The sequence below is a fragment of the Oratosquilla oratoria genome, chromosome 5 (assembly GCF_046742065.1).
Source record: "Oratosquilla oratoria isolate Oo_2021 chromosome 5, ASM4674206v1, whole genome shotgun sequence".
Classification (NCBI taxonomy): Eukaryota; Metazoa; Arthropoda; class Malacostraca; order Stomatopoda; family Squillidae; genus Oratosquilla; species Oratosquilla oratoria.
This window is the reverse complement of record NC_134781.1, coordinates 85,179,716-85,202,215: the sequence shown is the minus strand read 5'-3', so window position 1 is coordinate 85,202,215 and position 22,500 is coordinate 85,179,716. Positions and strand designations below refer to the sequence as shown.

The window sequence follows — 22,500 nt, the reverse complement described above, 5'->3', positions numbered from 1 at the left end:
TGTGTGTGTGTGTGTGTGTGTGTGTGTGTGTGTGGTTGTGTATGTGCATCTGCGTGTATGCGAGCGAGTGCGTTCTTGCATATATACAACCCATGCACGAAAATATGCGCGTGTATATGTTTACATGTGGTTGGCTAACATTTGCACGTAAACCCATGATTTATCTTTGCCTATTTTTGTTCTTAACCTTTCACTTTACCTCCACCATATCCTCCTCCTCCCTACCTCCTCCTCCTTACCTCCTCCTCCATCTCCTCCTCCATCTCCTCCTCCTCCTCCTTATGTTCCACCACGCCCTTCATCTCGCCCACACGATCGAGGGGAACTCGAATGTTTTAGCGAACCACTGCATCGCCTGCATTGCAACGTGTTGCAACCAAACATATAGCAGAGATTTCTTTTTCTCCTTCTCCTTCTCCTTCTCCTTCTCCTTTTTATCCTTCTCCTTCTCCTTCTCCTTGTTGTCCTTCTCCTTGTCCTTCTCCCTCTCCTTCTCCCTCTCCTTCTCCCTCTCCTTCTCCTTCTCCTTGTCCTTCTCCTTGTCCTTCTCCTTGTCCTTCTCCTTGTCCTTCTCCTTGTCCTTCTCCTTGTCCTTCTCCTTGTCCTTCTCCTTGTCCTTCTCCTTGTCCTTCTTCTTCTTCTTCTTCTTCTTCTTCTTCTTCTTCTTCTTCTTCTTCTTCTTCTTCTTCTTCTTCTTCTTCTTCTTCTTCTTCTTCTTCTTCTTCTTCTTCTTCTTCTTCTTCTTCTTCTTCTTCTTCTTCTTCTTCTTCTTCTTCTTCTTCTTCTTCTTCTTCTTCTTCTTCTTCTTCTTCTTCTTCTTCTTCTTCTTCTTCTTCTTCTTCTTCTTCTTCTTCTTCTTCTTCTTCTTCTTCTTCTTCTTCTTCTCCTCCTTCTCCTTCTCCTTCTCCTTCCACGCACAGTGAAACACAAGTCATGTTTCCCTCTATGTATGTATGTATGTTCGTATATATGTATACATATCCATAGATATTTTGGTATTGATACTGATTCATGTACACACAAAAATATTTCAAGGCAATTAGTGTCACAAATTTTTATGCTCTGAAACAAGAATATTTACATATCTGAACTCAAGATGATTTACAAGACTTTAACCCGTTAATTGCCAGGACTCACTTCTACTGACATTCTTTGGCCCACCAGACGAGTATACTCGTCTCTGTGGTTCCCACTGATTAATCTTTCACTGTACAGTAAAACATGGTGACATAAGAGCGTGATTTGGCATTGCAGCTTAGTGCTGGCACGAGTCTATTCGTTTCTCAAGTAAAGAATGAGGTCAGTTGTAACTTTAAGGGAGGAAATGACTGTATTGCCTTTGGTGATGGGGGTAGCCTACTTACAAGTGTATAAACAGCATCGAAAAAAATAACAGTGGCAACAACATCATAAACAGCATAAAAACATGATCAACATCAAAACGACATAATCAAGAACAAAAACATATAAGATAAAAAATAACAACATGTGTAGCAATATCGTCAACACCATCAACAATCAACATAAAAACACAACAATAGCATTTGACAATAACAACTCTAGTGGTCAGGAAAAATAACAATCATGCTATCGATAACAACAACAGTTGCACTGTGAGCTGCGACAACTACGATACCATTGACGATAACGGCGATAGCTGATGAGGATTGCGGTCTTTGATAATGTAGTGGGCACTAAGTACAACAACATCGGTATCACAGGAACGCCAGCTTAAGCAACAACAAAAACATCAACAGCAGCTACAAGAAGGACAGCGACGACGATGACGACAATAACAACAACAACAATAGCAAAAACGACAACATTAGCAACATCAACAACAATTGCAACATCATCAACAACAATAGCAACATCAACATCAACAGTAGCAACATCAACATCAACAACAATAACAACATCAACAACAATAATAGCAACATCAACAACAATAACAACATCAACAACAATAACATCAACAACAATAGCAACGACAACAATAGCAACATCAACAACAACAATAGCAACAACGACAACAACAACAACGACAGCAACAACAACAACAACAACAACAATAGCAACAACAACAACAACAATAGCAACAACGACAACAACAACAACAACGACAACAACAACGACAACAACAACAACAACAACAACGACAACAATAACAACAACAACAATATCAACATCAACAACATCAATAACAACTGCAGCAATAGCAGCAGCAACAACAACATGAGCGCAGACGACATCAGCAGGCGAGGAATGTCGGCATTGAGAAAGTTGTAATTGCTTTCGTCGATGTTTGTTGCCCAACTTTGACATGAAGGGCTTACACCAGGAGTCGCTCAGCTACCGCCGGACCCGTCACCTTTGCCCTGTGTGTCTGGGGATCCTGGTCGAGATCGAAATCCAACCCACTTCCGTTTTCCTTTTCCTTTTTATAAAAAGAACGCACTTCACGGGCAGACTGCCCATATCGGTATAAGTCTGACCTGTTCCTTCGATAGGATGGTGCACTTTACATATTCTGTTCTGACCGACGTCAGGGGATTTTATTCAGATTAGGGCAAGAGTGCGCTGAGAGAGGATCACGGGACTTAAAGAACGTCCGAGTCTAAGGATCGAACTTGGGTCGACTACTCTTACCTCTACGGGAGGTCCAGTTATTTTTATTTATTTATTTATTTATTTATTTATTTATTTATTTATTTATTTGGGACTGTTTGTTGTCACCAACTAGATAAAATTGTCTAGTCTTATAGAGGGTAGATATGTAATAGTGTTTTATGCTGTCAATATTTTAGGAACTTTATTAGTACCCATACAGACCAGAGTCACGCAGCATTGACTTATGATTCGGAGAATAACCTCCATTCAGAAAAGAATGCTAATCAGACATTTTTATTCAGCTGAAGGGGAGCAGACTTGGGACAAAATCGGGTTTCAATTGGTCAAGGTTCCAATTATCCAGTGTCTTCATCTTAACGTAAGAAAGAAAGAAAACGGAGAGTACGTTGGTGTTGAGGGTGGTTATTTTGGAGTTCGTTTTCTGGAGAGAAAACGGGGAGAGGGACTGAGGTATAGACCAAAAGGTCTCCTGTCGGCATGCTCCTCCTTTGTAATCCTTTGTAGACGCTTCTTGTGTTTGTCAAATGACTAAAATCCCTTTCCCTCCAAGTAAGTAAATATAGCCTCTTGATGCTTTGGCGTGGATGAAGTTTCATTTACTAAATAAATCGATAACTGATTAACCAACTAAATGAATAAACAGATCAATGAATATATAAATTGATAGGTAAACAAACAAATAGATAAATGGATAGATAGATTAAGATCAATTTTATCTTAAAGTAACTCGTATATGTTATAATACACAAGGCACTCTGGAACGAAAATTTTTAGAAGTATGTTTAGGTATAGGGGACACCACCAAAGGGACCATTTTTAGTCTTTAGGGTTCGTCTGAACGAATACGAAAGCTCCGGGTAGACAGTGTGAGGACTCTGAAATCGCCAGCCGTCCCCACGTTGGGGGGCGTCTGTGAAATTGGATGTTATGGATATCAGGACATTCGTTTGCAAACTTACCTGTGTGTACAGGGTCCTCGCTTGGAAGGGTTGGTACCCCTGTCTGCAAAGAATTGGCAGCTATGGGTTTCTTTGCAGAGCAAACGAACCGTGTCCTTTATGGATGGGGGATGACAGGTAGTAATGGACATGGAAGTGCCCAGTGTAAGTCTTTTGGTCTCTTGCAGTCTCCTTCATTCACTCTCAATTTACCTTCCACCAGAAAATGATCTGATATTCCCCCACTCTCTCCCCTTAGAACATGTACATCCTTAACTCTTCCTACCATACTCCTGGTCTACGCTATATAGTCCATTAACGCTCTATCTGTCACCCTTCCATTCACCACCCTCTCTCATGTGTACTTATGCTTGACTTTCTTCCTAAACACTGTATTTGCTATCATCAACTCTCTTTCAAGACACATCTCCACCATCAATTCTCCACTACGATTTTTACCTGGAACTCCATACTTCTCAATCACTCCGTCTATTGGTTCGTTTCCTACCCTAGCATTAAGGTCTCCCAATACAACTACATTGACATTTCTCCCTAATCCCTCTATGTACTCATATCTACCCAAAAAGCTCCCCTTTCCTCTACGCTCTTCTCATTACCAGGCCCATACGCGCTTACAAAAACCCACATCTCCCCAGCTTCACCTTCATCCACATCAACCTTGATGAAACCTCCTTCCACTCCACTACACGCTTACTTATCTCTTCACTTACTAGTATAGCCACCCCTTCTCTCCCTCGTCCCCTCTTCACTCCTGAGTACCTCCCAGCTACACTCCCAAACTCACTCGCACTTCCCTTTTATTTTAGTTTCACTCAAAGCCAGCACATCCAACTTTCTTCTCAAAAAATACTGCCTATCTCTTCCCTTTTACTCTCATCTGTGCCACATCCACGCACATTAAAAGACCCAAACCTTAGGGTACTGGTTGGAAAACTCCCAGGCCCTTTTATGCCTTTACTTTTTTTTTAGGAATGTCTCCTTTATATTTTGTGCATTTCTTTCCCATTTCCTTCTCATTATCTCTTTACTTTCTCCTTTTATTTTTTGTCTTCCTGTTTTTATTTTATTTTTTTTTCATTTTTTCTCTTACCAATTTTTCTCACTATCCGTGAATATATTCGGGTCGATGCACGCACAAAGACACAGACACACGACTCGACGGCGTAGTGTTAGCATTCGTGGCCGCCACTACGGCGGTCCGGGTTCGAATCCCGCCCAAGGCTGAAATAATTTCAGTATCGCTGTGCTGCGAGTCGTTACTCCAACTCGTGGGCGAGGAGTTGGGTGTGTGTGTGCGTGTGAGGTCACAGCATTACCCATAGATCGGTTATATATGAGCTCTGAGCTCTCTTCCGGGAGGGTAATAGCTGTCGATCACGAGTCTAACTCGTGATCCAAGACCATGGTGAATCCCACATAGATGCACGTCAAAACGTGGGTGATATATACCCACAACATTAAGAGTTTCTAAGTAAATAGTCTTTCATTTGAATGAATAAGAAACGAAGTAGTGTTGAGTTGATTCAGTTACTTAATATTCAACTCTCTGAATACGAGCAAGCACATACACACACGGGAAGGTGTATGTCTGTATGTATGTCTGTATGTACAGTATGTATGTATGTATGTATGTATGTATGTATGTATGTATGTATGTACGTATGAACCAGTATGCATGTATGTGCCCAGGAGCTGCGAAGGAAGGCTGAAATGTAAAAAAAAAAAAAAAAAAAAAAAAAAACCTGACCTGGCATTGAGAAGAGAGGACATGAGGAGAAAATCGGATGTGTAGAGAGCTTAGGAGGAAAAGGAAGAAGAAAACGACCAATTAAATACGAAAAAGGGTTCCAGAGGAACTCTGATAATGGAAGGAAAAAAAACCGGAATGATGGTAGGTAACGGGAGATAAACCAGACATCAAAACCGGTTCATAAACGAGGCGAAAGCGTTTCCTCGAAGATGAAAGAAGGAAGAGAGCTGGGAAAGAGGGAACACAAGTCAAGTGAAGAGAGAAAGAGAGAGAGAGTTCAGTGAAGATAAGTACAAAAGGAGAATCATTCAGAGTAAGAGACCTAAGGACGCGGAAGGCGGAGAGAATGGGAGAAGCTTGAGACTCTCAGACTCTCCCTCCGATCTCAGAGTCCGTCGAGGGACAAGGACGAGATGGTGGTGGTGGTTGTGGTGGGAAGAGGGTTCGGGGGGGAATTAGAGAACTTCAATGACGAGAAGGGAATGGTTGAGCCATAACGTAGGAAGGGGGAACCGGTAAAGTGACCGAATTGTAAGCCAAGTGTAATGACACGGAATGGCCGAGGGGAAGGGAGGACCCCGACGGCCGTCTGGTAAAGGAATGGTCACACACCGGGCGGAGTAGCCGTCAGGTCAAAGCACGGGTCACAGGGATTGGGGGCTGGGTCAAGGGAGGTCACTGGACAACAGATGGATTTGGAGACAGAAACTATGACAACGGGGCGGGGGGGGGGGGTTAGCCCAGGCCAAGAAACGAGGAGAGTGAGGGTTGAAAGGATCACAATTTTATCTGTTGTCTTTCCTCTCGTTCTTCAACCACAACTCTGTCTTCATCCCCTCACACCTGGCAAGAGAAGTCTCCCCATCTTTATATTTTCTTCTTGTTCACTTGTCATGGGGGCACTAATTGGCCAGCCAGGATAAACATCAAGTCAGTGACTAATTACCGGAGGTGGGCTGATGGTTGAGTGCGTCCTTACTCCAAGACAACCCATCGGGGTGCCACGTAAGAGGATAATCTTGGAAGCAGACATAAAAAAAATAAAAATAAAATAAAAATAAAATAGAAATAAAATGCAATCCCCCCCCCCCCCCAACGCCATATACACTATCATCCCTTCACTGATAAGAGCCGGGATGTATGGGTGTGAGGTTGTGAAGTTGTGGGGGAGGGAACACGAAGATGAAAATAACAGGTTAGTGATACCCGGAATAAGAATTATCATCAGGTTTGGAAAGCGGAAACCTCAGCTGCAGCCGGGAAGGAATAGTAACCGTTGCTATGACGTCAAGTCGCGTCGTCTTTCCCTCCTCAACATAGAAATATCTCAAGAGGACAGAACCTGAGAATGCGCTGCGCCATTTCAGTATAACTTATCTTAACATGTTGATCATATTTATATGCAGCAAGACATTATAAGTAGGGGTATAGTAAATAAAAAAAGGTATTCTGACGTCACCAATTACGTAACTATTGGAACTCGTACAAGTGGCTCAGTCTGAAAGGATGATATCAGGTGATATACAAATATCTCCTGGATTCTGCTTCTCATCCTCTCTCTCTCTCTCTCTCTCTCTCTCTCTCTCTCTCTCTCTCTCTCTCTCTCTCTCTCTCTCTCTCTCTCTCTCTCTCTCTCTCTCTCTCTCTCTCTCTCTCTCTCACACACACACACACACACACACACACACACACACACACACACACACACACACACACACACACACACACACACACACACAAAACTACGTACAACAAAACAACAAAAATACAGCTCTTTTCCTTCTTCTCTTCCTACCTTCCTCCTCCTCCTCTCTTTCTCATCACTCTTTCTCTCTATTTCTGTCCCTCCGCTCTTTTCCTACCCATCCTGTCCTCTTTTCCTCCTCTCACGCCACCCTCATTCCCATCCTTCCCTTTCCTTCGCGGTGTCTTGCATCACCGCTGTGACCGCTGCTGCTGCCAAGCGGAAGGCAAGAGGAGGGAAGACGCCTAATGGAGGAGAGTGAGGGAGAGAGGGAGGGAGGGAGGGAGGGAGGGAGGGAGGGAGGGAGGGAGGGAAGGAGGAAGGGAGGGAACAGGCGGTAGTGAGCAGGAGGAGGGAGGGAATGGAGGGAAGAAGAGGCAGAGTAGGGAGAAAGTGGAAAGGAATAGTAAGTAAAGGAAGCAGAAGACATAAGAAAGAAGAATATTAAGAAAGGCGACTCGCCCCCCCCCAAAAAAAAAAAAAAAAATCCAACATTAATGTCCTTGCCGCTACGGTAAGGTCTCTCAAACTGAATGAAGTCGTTAGGTCTTAGGGTAAAGAAAATCGGTAGAAAGTGTCTCGAGAGAATAGGGAAGAACATGGTCGAGATATGAAGAGTCTGGCAGAGGCAGAAGCGAGGGGGAGGAGGTGGAAGGGGAGGAGGGGAGGAGGAGGAGGAGGAGGAGGAGGAGGAGGAGGAGGAGGAGGAGGAGGAGGAGGAGGAGGAGGAGGAGGAGGAGGAGGAGGAGGAGGAGGAGGAGGAGGAGGAGGAGGGATAAGCTTGTGGGAAGAGGATGAGGCTAAGGAGGTCCCTTGAATGGAGACTAAGGACAAGAAGATGAAAATCTCAGAGGAGAGGATTAGTCGAGATGAGGTGAAGCTGAGGCGAGGAGGAAAATGCGAAAGAAAAGAATTATAAAAGAAAAAGAAAAATAAGAACAAGAAAGGAAAAGGCATGAGAGAGGCGATGCAAGAGTAGATTCTGTATGACTTGAAATAGTAGAATAGTATGGATTGACATGTGATCAGTCAATATGATGACGCACTGTTTACTTCTTTTGTTTTGGTTAATACATACATACATACATACATACATACATACATACATACATACATACATACATATACAAAGGCTTCCCCTCCCCCTTACACGGGAGGTAGCCAGAAAGGAAAAGGCATAGAAACCACTCCCACCCATTCCATCCCTATCATATTCCACTCCCCTCCGCCCTCTTCCCTCCCTCTTATCTAGGCACATCCTGGATGACGGGTCATCCCTGCATCTTTTCCACTGCCCTGGGTCAGAAGCAGTGTCGCAAGACACAGCACATCCACAGCAAGGCCGCTTCATTAAATCGGCGACCCCCCCTATCCGGTTAATGCTGGAGGATTTTATTCAGTTAAGGTATGCAGAAACTCATTAGGAATGATACAAGAAAAATATGGACTTTTATTCAGCGCTAAGCACGATTTGTTCAGGTCTTATTGTGAAGCGTTATAAGCTCGTGTTTTTGGTATCGTCGTTCTCTTTCATGTGTGTTATTTATATACCAAAGGCCTTCTTCCCCATAAAAGGAGGGACGCCGCGTCAGACACGAGATCCACGACAAAGAGGGGCCTTTACATCACACCTTCTATCTCGGCACTTCATTGATGAAGGTACACCATGCCCTTCACCACATGTCTTGGGTCTATTGCGGATAGGCGTTTTATGTCTTTCATAAGTATCGAATTTCGTATAATTTTCCAAGCGTCTATATTGAAATGAGACCTCGTATTTCAGTGACACGTGTCTGAAATGGATTTTTATGTGTAGCTTTCCCCTTCCCTTCTCCCAAAAAATAAAGACAGCGCAATATTTTATGATTATACAAAGTCCAGTATTGCCCAGTAATGATGAAAATACTTTGTTGGGTTAGTAAAATGATATGTTATGATTATAGAAAGATCGTCTTGTAAATCAAAGACAGAGATCGATACCGAACGACCGCGTGAGATCGCAAAGAGGTAGTTCGGCTTTGTACTTTCCTAGACCCACGGTTCCTCTTGAACCTAGACAGCATCAGTAGTTCCTCTGCGGTGAGGAAAATGGCCCCGGCTTCCTTCCGTCGTAGGAGCTGTAGACTGTTGTATTAAGCAACGTGGGTTAAGTGAAAAATACTCTTTGTGTTGAAGAAACTGTCCAGAGCTGAAACACGTAACATGTTTACTCGTGTGCAAAACATTAAGAAAACTAAGAAAGCGAAATAGATGTATAAAATAGTAGAAAACTTATATATTTTTTGTTTTCGAAATGTTCATCCTTTCTTATCTAGTAACAAAAGGTTTTAACGTAAACTAGAAGAGAGGAGGAATATAGGAGGAGCATGTTAGGGAAATTTAGGGAAACTGCTTAGAGTAGGCGATTAGGGTTAGACGCTGGGAAAAGCCTCTCCCTATGAAGTATAGACGGGGAGAGAACTTTTAAGGAATATATATTACGAAGGCTTACAAACTCTCCCTCTCTCTCTCTCTCTCTCTCTCTCTCTCTCTCTCTCTCTCTCTCTCTCTCTCTCTCTCTCTCTCTCTCTCTCTCTCTCTCTCTCTCTCTCTCTCTCTCTCTCTCTCTCTCTCTCTCTCTCTCTCCTCTTCTCCCCCTCTCCCTCTCCCCCTCCCTCTCCCTCCCTCTCTTTGTCTCCCCCTCTCCCTCTCCCCCTCCCCCTCTCCCCTTCCATCTCCCTCCCTCTCCCCTCCCCCTCCTCCTCCTCCTCCCTCCCTTCCTCTCTCTCTCTCTCTCTCTCTCTCTCTCTCTCTCTCTCTCTCTCTCTCTCTCTCTCTCTCACACACACACACACACACACACACACACACACACACACACACACACACACACACACACACACACACACACACACACACACACACACACACACACACACACACACACACACACACACACACACACACACACACACAGAGCCTAGATGTAACCGTTCGTGTGGAGAATCGGGCAGTAATTCTCGTGTCCAGACCTTTGTAGACTTCAGACGCCGTGGCCTCATTGTTGAACATCGTCGAACTTAACTCGTCCATATCCGGTGTCCCTCCTCTCCATCCCTCTGAGGAATAGAATCGTCTGGCTCTAGCCAGAATAAAGCCTCTGGATTGCAACAGTGACATCATTTGCTCATTGAGGCAACTTTGATCCTTCCGGAAGCTTTTGAATGCTTTTGAAGCCAAATAGCCTTTGTTGACCTTCGCCATCTGATTACACGCCTCACCGAAGTCAAATTGCTGTCGATTTACTTCTTTCGAACTCGCCTGGCCTAAGCGTGGAGGAGTCGCATGTTCCTAATCGTGGGTACGAGTCTCGCACGCCTCTTCGATTCTCACCAAGAGTCTCTAAAGTGCGTAGGGCTTCGGTCGTAGCTGTTCAGCGTCTCTTGGCATACGTTCTTCACTTTTTTCACTGGGCCTAAGCGTCTACTCATGGCGTTTAGGTAATCTGAGGTCATCGGATGTGGAAGATTGAATTAAGGAATATATTCAATCAATTGGTGGCTTGTTTGAGACTCTTGATCTTAACAGCACCAAAAGGTTCTTGTAAAACGGGCAAGTTTAACCTACTTATTCTTCTCACCTGTCTTACGGAGGAGGAGGAGGAGAGGAGCAGGGGAAAAAGGAGGTAGGAATAGCAAGAGAGTAGTAGGAGGAGAGGAAGAGCTGCTTTTGTATTACATTTTTTGTACTCTTGTTTGGCAGTTCGGCCTAAGCAACCGTCCTCAGCCAATCACTGGCCAAGGCGTCAGCCTAGATCGACTATATAAGCCAGGCATTCCCAAAACTCAGGTGACTCGTCTCTAACTAAGCTGCCAGCCCCCGCCTCCTCTGGATTGTAAGCATTATCGTTTGGACAAAGGACGACTCGATGTTCCAGGTTGCAGTCTTATCCTTTATCAATCTACTACATATCTCATTCCCTCATTCCCCATTATTTCTGTATATATTATGTGTTAAGATTAAGATTATATTTTGGTTGGTTATTGTCTCTGTTTGATTATATTTTATACTGAAATATTAAATGGTTAACACTGTCCTCCGTCTTTCGGCATACCAATAGTCTAATGCGTTTTCATGACCCCATTCTAACTTTGTTGTGGCTTGGGCACTCGGTATGCCCTTACAGTTAACAAGTATCTTTCCAGCCTGAGTCATAACAATACATACATACATACATACATACATACATACATACATACATACATACATACATATATATATATATATATATCATATATATATGCACTTGTGTGCGAGTGTGTCTGTGTGTTTATTTTTGTATTCGCCTAATTGTAGTACACAGGAAAGGCTCAACTCCCGTGGGGTCCTGCCTCTCACAGATTGATTATATCTAACTTCAAATTCATGTGTGTGTGTGTGTGTGTGTGTGTGTGTGTGTGTGTGTGTGTGTGTGCGCGCACGCGTGTGTGTATGTTGATAGAGATGCAACTCTGTTCATCCTCTTAACCATGGTGATGTAACTTGTAGATTTCGTTCAAGTTAAAAACAGGCAATATGATGCAGTTGAGGTAGCACACTTCAACCTGAAAGGGGTCTCGATCGATCAAGGCCTCGTTCAGACTGAAGCCCGTCCTGTACTACCCCTCATCGAAGCGAAACATATGTACGTCACTGTACAGAAGGGGTTAAGCATTGCACAAGGATATGGAATGGTTCATAAGCCATATGCAAGAGGGGACGGACCGGCCGGCCGGTTTGCTGGCTGGCCGGTGCACTAGACAGGCATGGGGAAAGGGAAGGAGGGGAAGGGAGGGTGGTGAGGGGAAGGGAGGGGAGGGGAGGGGAGGGGGAGTGGAGGCAGCGTTAAAGGGAATGGAGTGGTCTTGACGAGGATGACGAGGAAATGACGAGGGTAATGAGGGGGTCTGAGGACAAGGAGAGTTGGTGTCTGTGGTCACGGTGCTAAGAGTGTAGTGTGTAATGAATAGAGTAATAGTAGTACAGTGAAAGACCGTATTACGTATAGTTTAGCACTTTAACAGGTAGAGGAAACCGTCTCAGGTATATGGAATCCTCTTCTGATATCAAGTCCCCGTGTGTTTTTGCTTACTTTTTATCAATCAGTTAATCAACTGGTTGATTAATGCATGTATATACATGTATATAGTTTTCTGTTTATTTGTTTATTTATTTTGCAACCCTCATCGTTATGTACCTTGTAATCCATGGTAGATTAAGGCCCGAAGGCTCAGAAAGATATGGATATCGCAGTGCTGAGTGAAGTGAGAACCCTTTTGATGGTATTCTTGGTTTCAGAGTTTGTGATAGAGGTGGCTCGTTCCCAGTGTTGAAAATAACAATGTAGGACAGTATTTCATGTAGATTAAGACCCGAAGGCTCAGAAAGATATGGATATCAGTGCTTAGTGAAGTGAGAACTCTCTTGATGATATTTTTGGTTTCAGAGTTTGTGATAGAGATTGCGTGTTCCCAGTGTTAAAAATAACAATGTAGGACAGTGTTTCATAACCTCTTTCGTACCTAAAACACTTGTCATATTATGACTAGAGCCTGACGATTTTATTCAGGTTCATCTCAAATTGTTTGTTGTGGCTAACGCCGGGGGATGTCAGGGAAATTCATGGTTTTTCTTCGGTAGCGAATGAAGGTTATGAGGAGCCAACGCCAGGAGGCGCTGAGTGGATGCGTCCCAAGCCGTCACCATTGCCCTTTGTGTTTGGACTGTCTGGGCAGGTAACAGTCAATGCTGGGAATTGAAGAGAAGTTCGGGATTCGAACCCACAACTAAGCGAGCGCGAAACCGGCACGCTTCCAATTACGTCACCAGTACATACTGACGTTAACAAAGGGCTTTGACTTTGTATATGTGACTGACCATAGAGCCATTTATCTATTTGTGTACAGTTTAATTATTTGCTTTTTTTATCTATGAATTCATTCATTCATTTGTTTGATTCTATTACGTCACCCCTTTAACCCTTTGAAGACGAGGGTTTCTTCAAAAGCATTGTAAAACCTGAGCACAATCATCAGTTCCTCTTGGCTGGAAGGGGTAGACGTTTGTGTTGATATGTGCAAAGGGGGTGGCTATATCGAAAAAAACGTGTTATTTCCTTATTGGCATTTGTTTCATAGTTCGAATTTGTGCCCTTTATCTCTTGTGATTGGTCTAACGTTATGAATGTCAACATTTAAGGCTTTGCTCACACACGAGTATGTAGAAACCTTCGGCAGTTTTTGTGACAACCTCCCTCCCTCCCCCCCTCACACACACACACACACACACACACACACACACACACACACACACACACACACACACACACACACACACACACACACACACACACACACACACACACACACACACACACACAGCTGGGTGGCGGGTCTGCGGATTGCATTCTCTTTTACTACGGTGACTGCTTTATATATATTTTTTCTGGTTAACGTCAGAAGATTTTTTCAACTGAAAATAGAAATGAAGGAACACTACTGTCGGTGAAGTGGGCGGAGGTGGATGGAAAGAAGCAATTAGGAAGAAATAGTTTTTGAATGAGAAAGGGAAAATAGTAGAGATAATGGTTTGGTGAAAAATCCTAACCCCTTTACTACGGCGGCTGGTTTGTATATTTTGTTTTGATTAACATACATACATATATATACCAAAGGCTTTTTCCCCCTACATTGGGGGTAGCCAAAATGAAAAAGGCATGGAAACCACTCCCACCTATTCCATTTCCTATATATTCCACTCCCCTCCCCCCTCTTATCTTGGCACCTCCTGGATGACGGGTCATCCCTGCATCCTGTCCACTGCCCTGGGTCAGAAACAGTGTCGCAAGACACAGCACATCCACAGCAAGTCCGCTTCATAAATTCGGCGACCCCCCCTCTCCGTCCCCCCAGCTGAAAATAGAATCCCCGTCTTATGCTAGAAGGAATGAAGAAGCACTGCTGTCGGTGAGGCGGGCGAAAGTGGATGGAAAGAAGCAGTCAGGAAGACGGCGATAGGCGGGGTATGAACGCGCCGAAGCAAAGAGAGGGATGGAAGAAAACACGAATTAAAAGAAAAAGAAATGTGCAAATAATGGTCATTAAAAAAGGAGTTGAGAGGGCCTGGAGGAAGAAGGGGAAGGAAAGAGAGGACGGAAGAGGAAATCTTTTTTGAGTGAGAAAGAGAAAATAGTAGAGATAATGGTTTAGTAAAAATTAAGTTCAACCCTGAAGAGAGAAGGAGGAGGGGAGTTTAAATGCAACAAAAACGGTATAGTAAAAATGCTAAATGTATGTAGGAATATTTTAGATAAAATAGGGAAGGTACGAAGGCCACAAGAGAAAATGGGAAGAGGAGGAAAGGGAAGAGGAAGAAAATGGAGAATGGACACAGAAGGAGACAACGAGAGAAAATGCCCAGTGGAATCAACCTCCCAAATCTCTTTTTACATTGGGTTGATATAGCTCTGTGAAGGTAATCTTACGGGTGGCCGAAAGCAGTGGGTTCGAATCCTGCATGCGACTGTCATAAAAATTATCGGATCTTATAGATTTAATTTAGCCAATGTCAACCTCGGGCTCTCTCATTTAAGGGAGTTTGGGTTTGTTAAAATGTTCTTTTTACTTAAGAACACCCGTTAGTTGAATGAGAATTGCGTGATATTAGCTATAACAAAATTCTAAAAGCGTGATGTTAACTAGAACAAAATTCTGAAAGCGTGATGTTAACTAGAACAAAATTTCAAAAGCGTGATGTTAACTAGAACAAAATTCTAAAAGCGTGATGTTAACTAGAACAAAATTCTAAAAGCGTGATGTTAACTAGAACAAAATTCTAAAAGCGTGATGTTAACTAGAACAAAATTCTAAAAGCGTGATGTTAACTAGAACAAAATTCTAAAAGCGTGATGTTAACTAGAACAAAATTCTAAAAGCGTGATGTTAACTAGAACAAAATTCTAAAAGCGTGATGTTAACTAGAACAAAATTCTAAAAGCGTGATGTTAACTAGAACAAAATTCTAAAAGCGTGATGTTAACTAGAACAAAATTCCAAAAGCGTGATGTTAACTAGAACAACATTCTAAAAGCATGATGTTAACGAGAACATAATTCTAAAAGCGTGATGTTAACTAGAACAAAATTCTAAAAGCGTGATGTTAACTAGAACAAAATTCTAAAAGCGTGATGTTAACTAGAACAAAATTCTAAAAGCGTGATGTTAAATAGAACAAAATTCTAAAAGCTTGATGTTAACTAGAACAAAATTCTAAAAGCGTGATGTTAACTAGAACAAAATTCTAAAAGCGTGATGTTAACTAGAACAAAATTCTAAAAGCGTGATGTTAACCAGAACAAAATTCTAAAAGCGTGATGTTAACTAGAACAAAATTCTAAAAGCGTGATGTTAACCAGAACAAAATTCTAAAAGCGTGATGTTAACTAGAACAAAATTCTAAAAGCGTGATGTTAACTAGAACAAAATTCTAAAAGCGTGATGTTAACCAGAACAAAATTCTAAAAGCGTGATGTTAACTAGAACAACATTCTAAAAGCATGATGTTAACTAGAACAAAATTCTAAAAGCGTGATGTTAACTAGAACAAAATTCTAAAAACGTGATGTTAACTAGAACAAAATTCTAAAAGCTTGATGTTAACTAGAACAAAATTCTAAAAGCGTGATGTTAACCAGAACAAAATTCTAAAAGCGTGATGTTAACCAGAACAAAATTCTAAAAGCGTGATGTTAACCAGAACAAAATTCTAAAAGCGTGATGTTAACTAGAACAAAATTCTAAAAACGTGATGTTAACTAGAACAAAATTCCAAAAGCGTGATGTTAACTAGAACAAAATTCTAAAAGCATGATGTTAACGAGAACATAATTCTAAAAGCGTGATGTTAACTAGAACAAAATTCTAAAAGCGTGATGTTAACTAGAACAAAATTCTAAAAACGTGATGTTAACTAGAACAAAATTCTAAAAGCGTGATGTTAACTAGAACAAAATTCTAAAAGCGTGATGTTAACCAGAACAAAATTCTAAAAGCGTGATGTTAACCAGAACAAAATTCTAAAAGCGTGATGTTAACTAGAACAAAATTCTAAAGGCGTGATGTTAACTAGAACAAAATTCTGAAAGCGTGATGTTAACTAGAAGAAAATTCTAAAATCGTGATATTAACTAGAACAATATTAAAAAACTGTAACCACTTACTGGTGTGATAAGATTGAGGTCTTGGTTTGTTGAGACCCCGTTTTGTCCTGAAGCCACCCCCGCTCAGATGAAAGGAGTCTTATGGTAGCTCGAACGCGATGTGACTGTCAAACCACGGGCGTCTCACTAGTAAGAGTCCTCAGGTTTGTGTACGCCCGGTGCTCAAAGCAAACTTCCTGTCGGATGAGACGCCTTACTTGTCCTCGGTCCTCGCTTAAGCTGGACAGAATCGTTTGGGATTATTTAGAAAACAAAATGTTAATACAACATGTGACTGTTACAAGGGTGAAGACAAGTGTTGCGGCTTCGTGGGCGGCAACGGGAATCTATGAAGACCTGGAGCCACGGGTGTGGGTGTGGGTGTGGGTGTGGGTGGGGTGGGGTGGTGTACTACCCACAAGAGACCTTGATGGTCTGGACGGAACCCTGAGCGGCATTCGACTGAATAGGGTTCGCCCCTTCCTCGGTCCTGTTTCATCTCGTTATTCTTCGTCCGTTGCTCAGCTGCATGGCTCTTTGCGCGACCCCGTCGACCAGCTGCACGGGTCTTCCAGTACTCGCCAAGCTGCGCACCTCTCTCAAACACCAGAGCCTAAGATATATTGGTTTCCAGCGCTTCTCGCCCCGTTGAATGCTTCTTCCACCGACACTCGTCCGGCTGCAGCACTCTTCGTCCAGCTGCATGACTCTGCATGGCTCTTCTAACGTCCCTCGACCAGCTGCATGCCTCTGCATGGCTCTTCTAACGTCCCTCGACCAGCTGCATGCCTCTGCATGGCTCTTCTAACGTCCCTCGACCAGCTGCATGCCTCTGCATGGCTCTTCTAACGTCCCTCGACCAGCTGCATGCCTCTGCATGGCTCTTCTAACGTCCCTCGACCAGCTGCATGCCTCTGCATGGTTCTTCTAACGTCCCTCGACCAGCTGCATTCCTCTTCAGCTCTCATCGTCCAGCTGTCCCTTCGCCCCCTCACTCTTCTGTGCTACTTTTCCTCCGTCTCTCGCCCAGCTGTTCGATCGCCCCGGATCCAGCTGCCTGTCACTTCCAGCGCCCTACGTCCGGCGCCCAGCGCCCCTCGCCCTTTCTCCCTCTGAAGTCGCCATCGCCTCGGGCGCTCGCTACCGTTCCCCCTCGCCGTCTACGCCTGAGTGTGTTCATTTGCGCCCGCGTGCGTTCGTTTGCGTACGCGGGGGAGGAGTGGGGAGGAATGGCTTTGCTTGTTTATTTACAATTTTTTTTTTTCCTGTGTCTGTTTCTGTGTGGGGGCGTTTTTTGTATGTTTAAATTCTTTAAGTGAGGTACATGCTCCGTATTGACTTTTTCAATTTTTTTCTTTCATATTGTATTTTCGTTTATCTTATTTGTTTATTTTGTTTAGTTATTTACTTGTTTGTTTATTTATCTTTCTATTGACTTGTTCTTCTTCCTTCCCAGGAGAATTAAACCACCTGGCGACAGACAAAACGAAACTCGTAATTCGACTTTACCTACTTGTGATCTCGTTTATTTACACACACACACACACACACACACACACACACACACACACACACACACACACACACACACACACACACACACACACACACACACACACACACACACACACACACACGCACGCACATATATATATATATATATATATAAATTTATATATATGTATATATATATATATATATATATATATATATATAAATTTATATATATGTATATATATATATATGTATATATATATACATATATATATGTACGGTACATATGTATTTTGTAATCCTGTTTTCATATTATGTATGTTATGTGTATAATCCTAAAGAAAGGAAAAATTGAGCGCAAAGAAATACAGGACTAAATCAAACTTCCTCCATACCCAAGTGAGATCTTGTTCGTGGTTATGTGTTGTCATATTTACCGTCTTCGTGAGTGTTCCATGTTGCTTCAGCCGGTACGTACCGGGTGGTACCTGTTACTTTGCCGCCAAACGATTTTATTAAACTCCCTGGTATCGCCTCGGAAGTGAGAAAGAATTTTTTATTTTCTATTCCGTCTGCATCGCGTGGTTCGCATTTTCTGTGGAGTGGGAGAGGGGTGGGAAGGTTGAAGCCTATCTTTGGTATTCTTAAAAAAAAAAAAAAAAAATTCTTTCCCTTGCAGGGATTTATATAAAATTTATGTAAGGATTTTTTTTCTTTTCTTTTTTTAAAGAACACCACCGTAAGATTCTTACGTTGGTATTTAAAAGGATTTTTTTCCCTCCCAAGGATTTATATTAGATTTATATAAGGAAATATTTATATAAAGAAAGTTTTTTTAAGAATACCACCGTATGTGTCGATAGGGCTACTTCCGCTAAAGATGTAGTGTGTTCTTGTGTAAATACTCTTGTTAAGTTCTTTTTCGTGAACAGAGCATATAGATTTGTATCTATCTGTCCATCTGTGTACCAAAAGGCTTCTTCCCTCTTGTAAGGGAGGTGACCAATGAGGATATTTACCCACTTCCACCCATCAAACTCCCATCCATCCCACTCCCATCCATCCCACTCCCATCCATCCCACTCCCATCCATCCCACTCCCATCCATCCCACTCCCATCCATCCCACTCCTACCCATCGCACTCACACCCATCCCACTCACACCCATCCCACTTCCATCCATCCCACTTCCACCCATCCCACTTCCACCCATCCCACTTCCACCCATCCCACTTCCATCCATCCCACTTCCACCCATCCCACTTCCATCCATCCCACTTTCACCCATCCCACTTCCATCCATCCCACTTCCATCCATCCCACTTCCACCCATCCCACTCCTTGTTTCTATACTACCTTATCTCCTTGTGGGTTAGGGGCCATCCCTGACCTCCACCCACCGCCTGGGTCAGAAGCAATGCAGGATGACACAGCACCATCACAGCAAGGCCCACAGGCTAAGTGTAGGCATTTAGGGGTTGTTTTATTAGAGGGAACGTCAGTGTGCTATAAGACAAGACCAGCGGGACAATTTTGATGTGATGAATGTTGCTTAGCACGTGGAGATAGATGTTTTGTCTGAGGCAGTGGTTCCCAAACTTTTATTTTTTTTTGGCTTTACAACTTTGCGTACTAAGTTAACGTTAATCCTAATGCCGAGTACCGCAGTGTTTTCTTGATTTTCATTTTTTTGGTCACCCCCTTCATTACCCCTGGGATTTTGTTAAATTACCCTCCCCAGGGGGTTAATTTAACCCCCCAGTTTGGGAACCACTGGTCTAATGCATAATACCTTCATTCTGATTACTTTGGCGAAGTGGTGTTATAGAATCAGACAATCGTTATGATAACATTATTTATGGTTTTGATCGGCTTATACGTGTCCTAGGGAACGAAGATAACACTGATTCTTAAATAATGATTCTAGCTTAACTCACAACAGCTAAGCGTCTTCCTTAATGGTTCTATTCTGTCTAACAACAGCCAGATATAAGAATCTTTTGGAGTTGAACGTTAAGTAACTAAAGATTCTAGCTTAACTCACAACAGCTAAGCGTCTTCCTTAATGGTTCTATTCTGTCTAACAACAGCCAGATATAAGAATCTTTTGGAATTAAACGTTAAGTAACTAAAGATTCTAGCTTAATTTACAACAGCTAAGCGTCTTCCTTAATGGTTCTATTCTGTCTAACAACAGCCAGATATAAGAATCTTTTGGAGTTGAACGTTAAGTAACTAAAGATTCTAGCTTAACTCACAACAGCTAAGCGTCTTCCTTAATGGTTCTATTCTGTCTAACAACAGCCAGATATAAGAATCATTTGGAATTAAACGTTAAATAACTTTGTCTTATGTCCTGACACGCTTCATCTTCAACCTTAGATGTATTGACGACTTTATTAGTCTTCAACCTTGGATTTATTGATAACATAGTTAGGTCATCCGTCCTGGATGTATTGATACTCTATTTAGGTCATCAATGTATTGATCACGTTCGGTCGTTCGTCTCGTCAACGACACAACCACGTACCCGAAAAAGGTTCCCCTCCCCACCTGACATGGAACGTAAGTGAACGAGTGTACAATCACCCAAAGGTACGCGGACGCCCGGTGGCCCAATATTGGCACGGGTCACCCCGTCCCCCGACTTTCCTTCCGTTTATCACCTCTTCTGACCGCCCATATCCCGTAATGGTGCAAGATGCTCGCGCACAGGCATAGGCCTCCTCCTCCTCCTCCTCCTCCTCCTCCTCCTCCTCCTCCTCCTCCTCCTCCTCCTCCTCCTCTTCCTGCTCCTGCTCCTCCTCCTCCCTCCTCCTCCTCCTCCTCCTCCTCCTCCTCCTCCTCCTCCTCCTCCCTCCTCCTCCTCCTCCTCCTCCTCCTCCTCCTACTCCTCCTCTTCCTCCTCTCCTCCTCCTCCAGCTCCTCCTCTTCCTCCTCCTCCTAAACTCCTCCTCCTCCTCCTCCTCCTCCTTCTCCTCCTTGTTTTATTTGCTTTATCGCCCAAACCCCTCTTGACCGTTCCTGGGAAGGGTGTCGCCTCTACCAGATGCGACCCAGGACACAACAGCTGCGTGTTTTCTGTCTCTCTCCCTGTCTCTCTCTCTCTCTCTCTCTCTCTCTCTCTCTCTCTCTCTCTCTCTCTCTCTCTCTCTCTCTCTCTGTGTGTGTGTGTGTGTGTGTGTGTGTGTGTGTGTGTGTATGCGCGCGCGCGTGTGTCTTTCGCTCTGTCTCTCTCTCTCTCTCTCTCTCTCTCTCTCTCTCTCTCTCTCTCTCTCTCTCTATGTGTGTGTGTGTGTGTGTGTGTGTGTGTGTGTGTGTGTGTGTGTTTGTCTTTGTGTGTCTGTCTCTCTCTCTATCTATCTATCTATCTATCTATCTCTATCTCTCTCTCCCTCTTTCTCTCGAAAACTGGGATAACACGAACGATACTTGCTATTGATTTAGCGCCGTGCCTGATGGGGGAGAGAGAGGAGAGGGCCCCGGTCTTTTACGGTAGTTATAGGTCGGCGTCCGGGGGCTATAAAAACGCGACCGGTTGGTAATCATCGCCAATGGCATCTGCATTACCCCAACTTCTTCCTCGGCAGAGGTGTCCTAACCCTAAGCAGGATAAGATGACCTGACTGTAGCTGTGTGGGTCAAGGCAGTGTTGAGGTGAATCGAGACATGAGGTCCTGCGCATTAAGGTTAATAAGATCGTTTGGCTTTAAGACTCAGTGTTTCCCAACCGTTTCTTCAGGCGAACCCAATTTGATCCTCATGATATGAGGCGACCCCACTAATCTATTTGTATATGTGTTAATATGTATGACTAGTTGATGACTGTAAAAAGTAGGGGACCAATATAATGAATATATGTGTAAGAAAGGTAATGTAAAGTTATAAAAGACAAAGTTGACATCATTGAATTTTATTATAGCAAAATGAATTTGGAAGCTTGATATTAACTTAGCATCCAATATGTCCTGGCCACCCCAGAAATAATGCTTGGCGACCCCACTTGGGGGTCGCTTCCTAGGGTTGGGAAACAGTGGCTTAAGGGCCATTTACACGGTCGAACAGTTTGACAAACCCGGTTTGTCAGGCAAGTGTTTGAAGTGATGTTTGACCGTGTGAATGGTGTATTTGGTCGTCAAACACGTTTGTCGAACGTGTTTGACAACCAAGTACCCTATTCACACGGTCAAACATCACTTCAAACACTTGTTTGACAAACCGGGTTTGTCAAACCGTTTGACCGTCTAAATGCCCCTTTAGGTAGAACGAAACACGTGAAGGCGTTATCCTTTTGGGAGACTTTTTAGGGCCGTTCTTGTGGTGTCTTGGGGACGTTCCAGGAACCTTCCTTAGACTCAGATTTGATTTCGTCACCGATATCCAGCGCCTCTGTCCATAGAGACGATGCCACACGGAAGAAACAGAGTCATGGAGGCTGTTAAGGAGTGACGTAATGATTGTGTAGTAAATAAAATAACCAACATTCTCCTTGGGATGAGGTCTGTGACCATAAAAGAATTCTTTGTGACTGTTTTCCTTTGAATGGCTCACTGCATAAAACAAAGGATTACAAAGGCGGAGCATATCGACAGGAGACCTTTTGGTCCAAAACTAGGTCGGATGCGGAAAAATGATAATAATGATAAATAAATAAACAGACAAATAAAGATTATAATAATATAAATAATAATAAAATAAGTAAATAAAT

The 22,500-nt window shown here is 43.1% G+C and overlaps 1 protein-coding gene across 8 annotated transcripts in view; it reads left to right on the top strand.

The window, feature by feature from the left end:
- The window catches only part of Eip63E (cyclin dependent kinase Eip63E), a 1,395,216-nt gene that overhangs the window by 357,948 nt on the left and 1,014,768 nt on the right, over window positions 1–22,500 (top strand). The window lies entirely within an intron of this gene.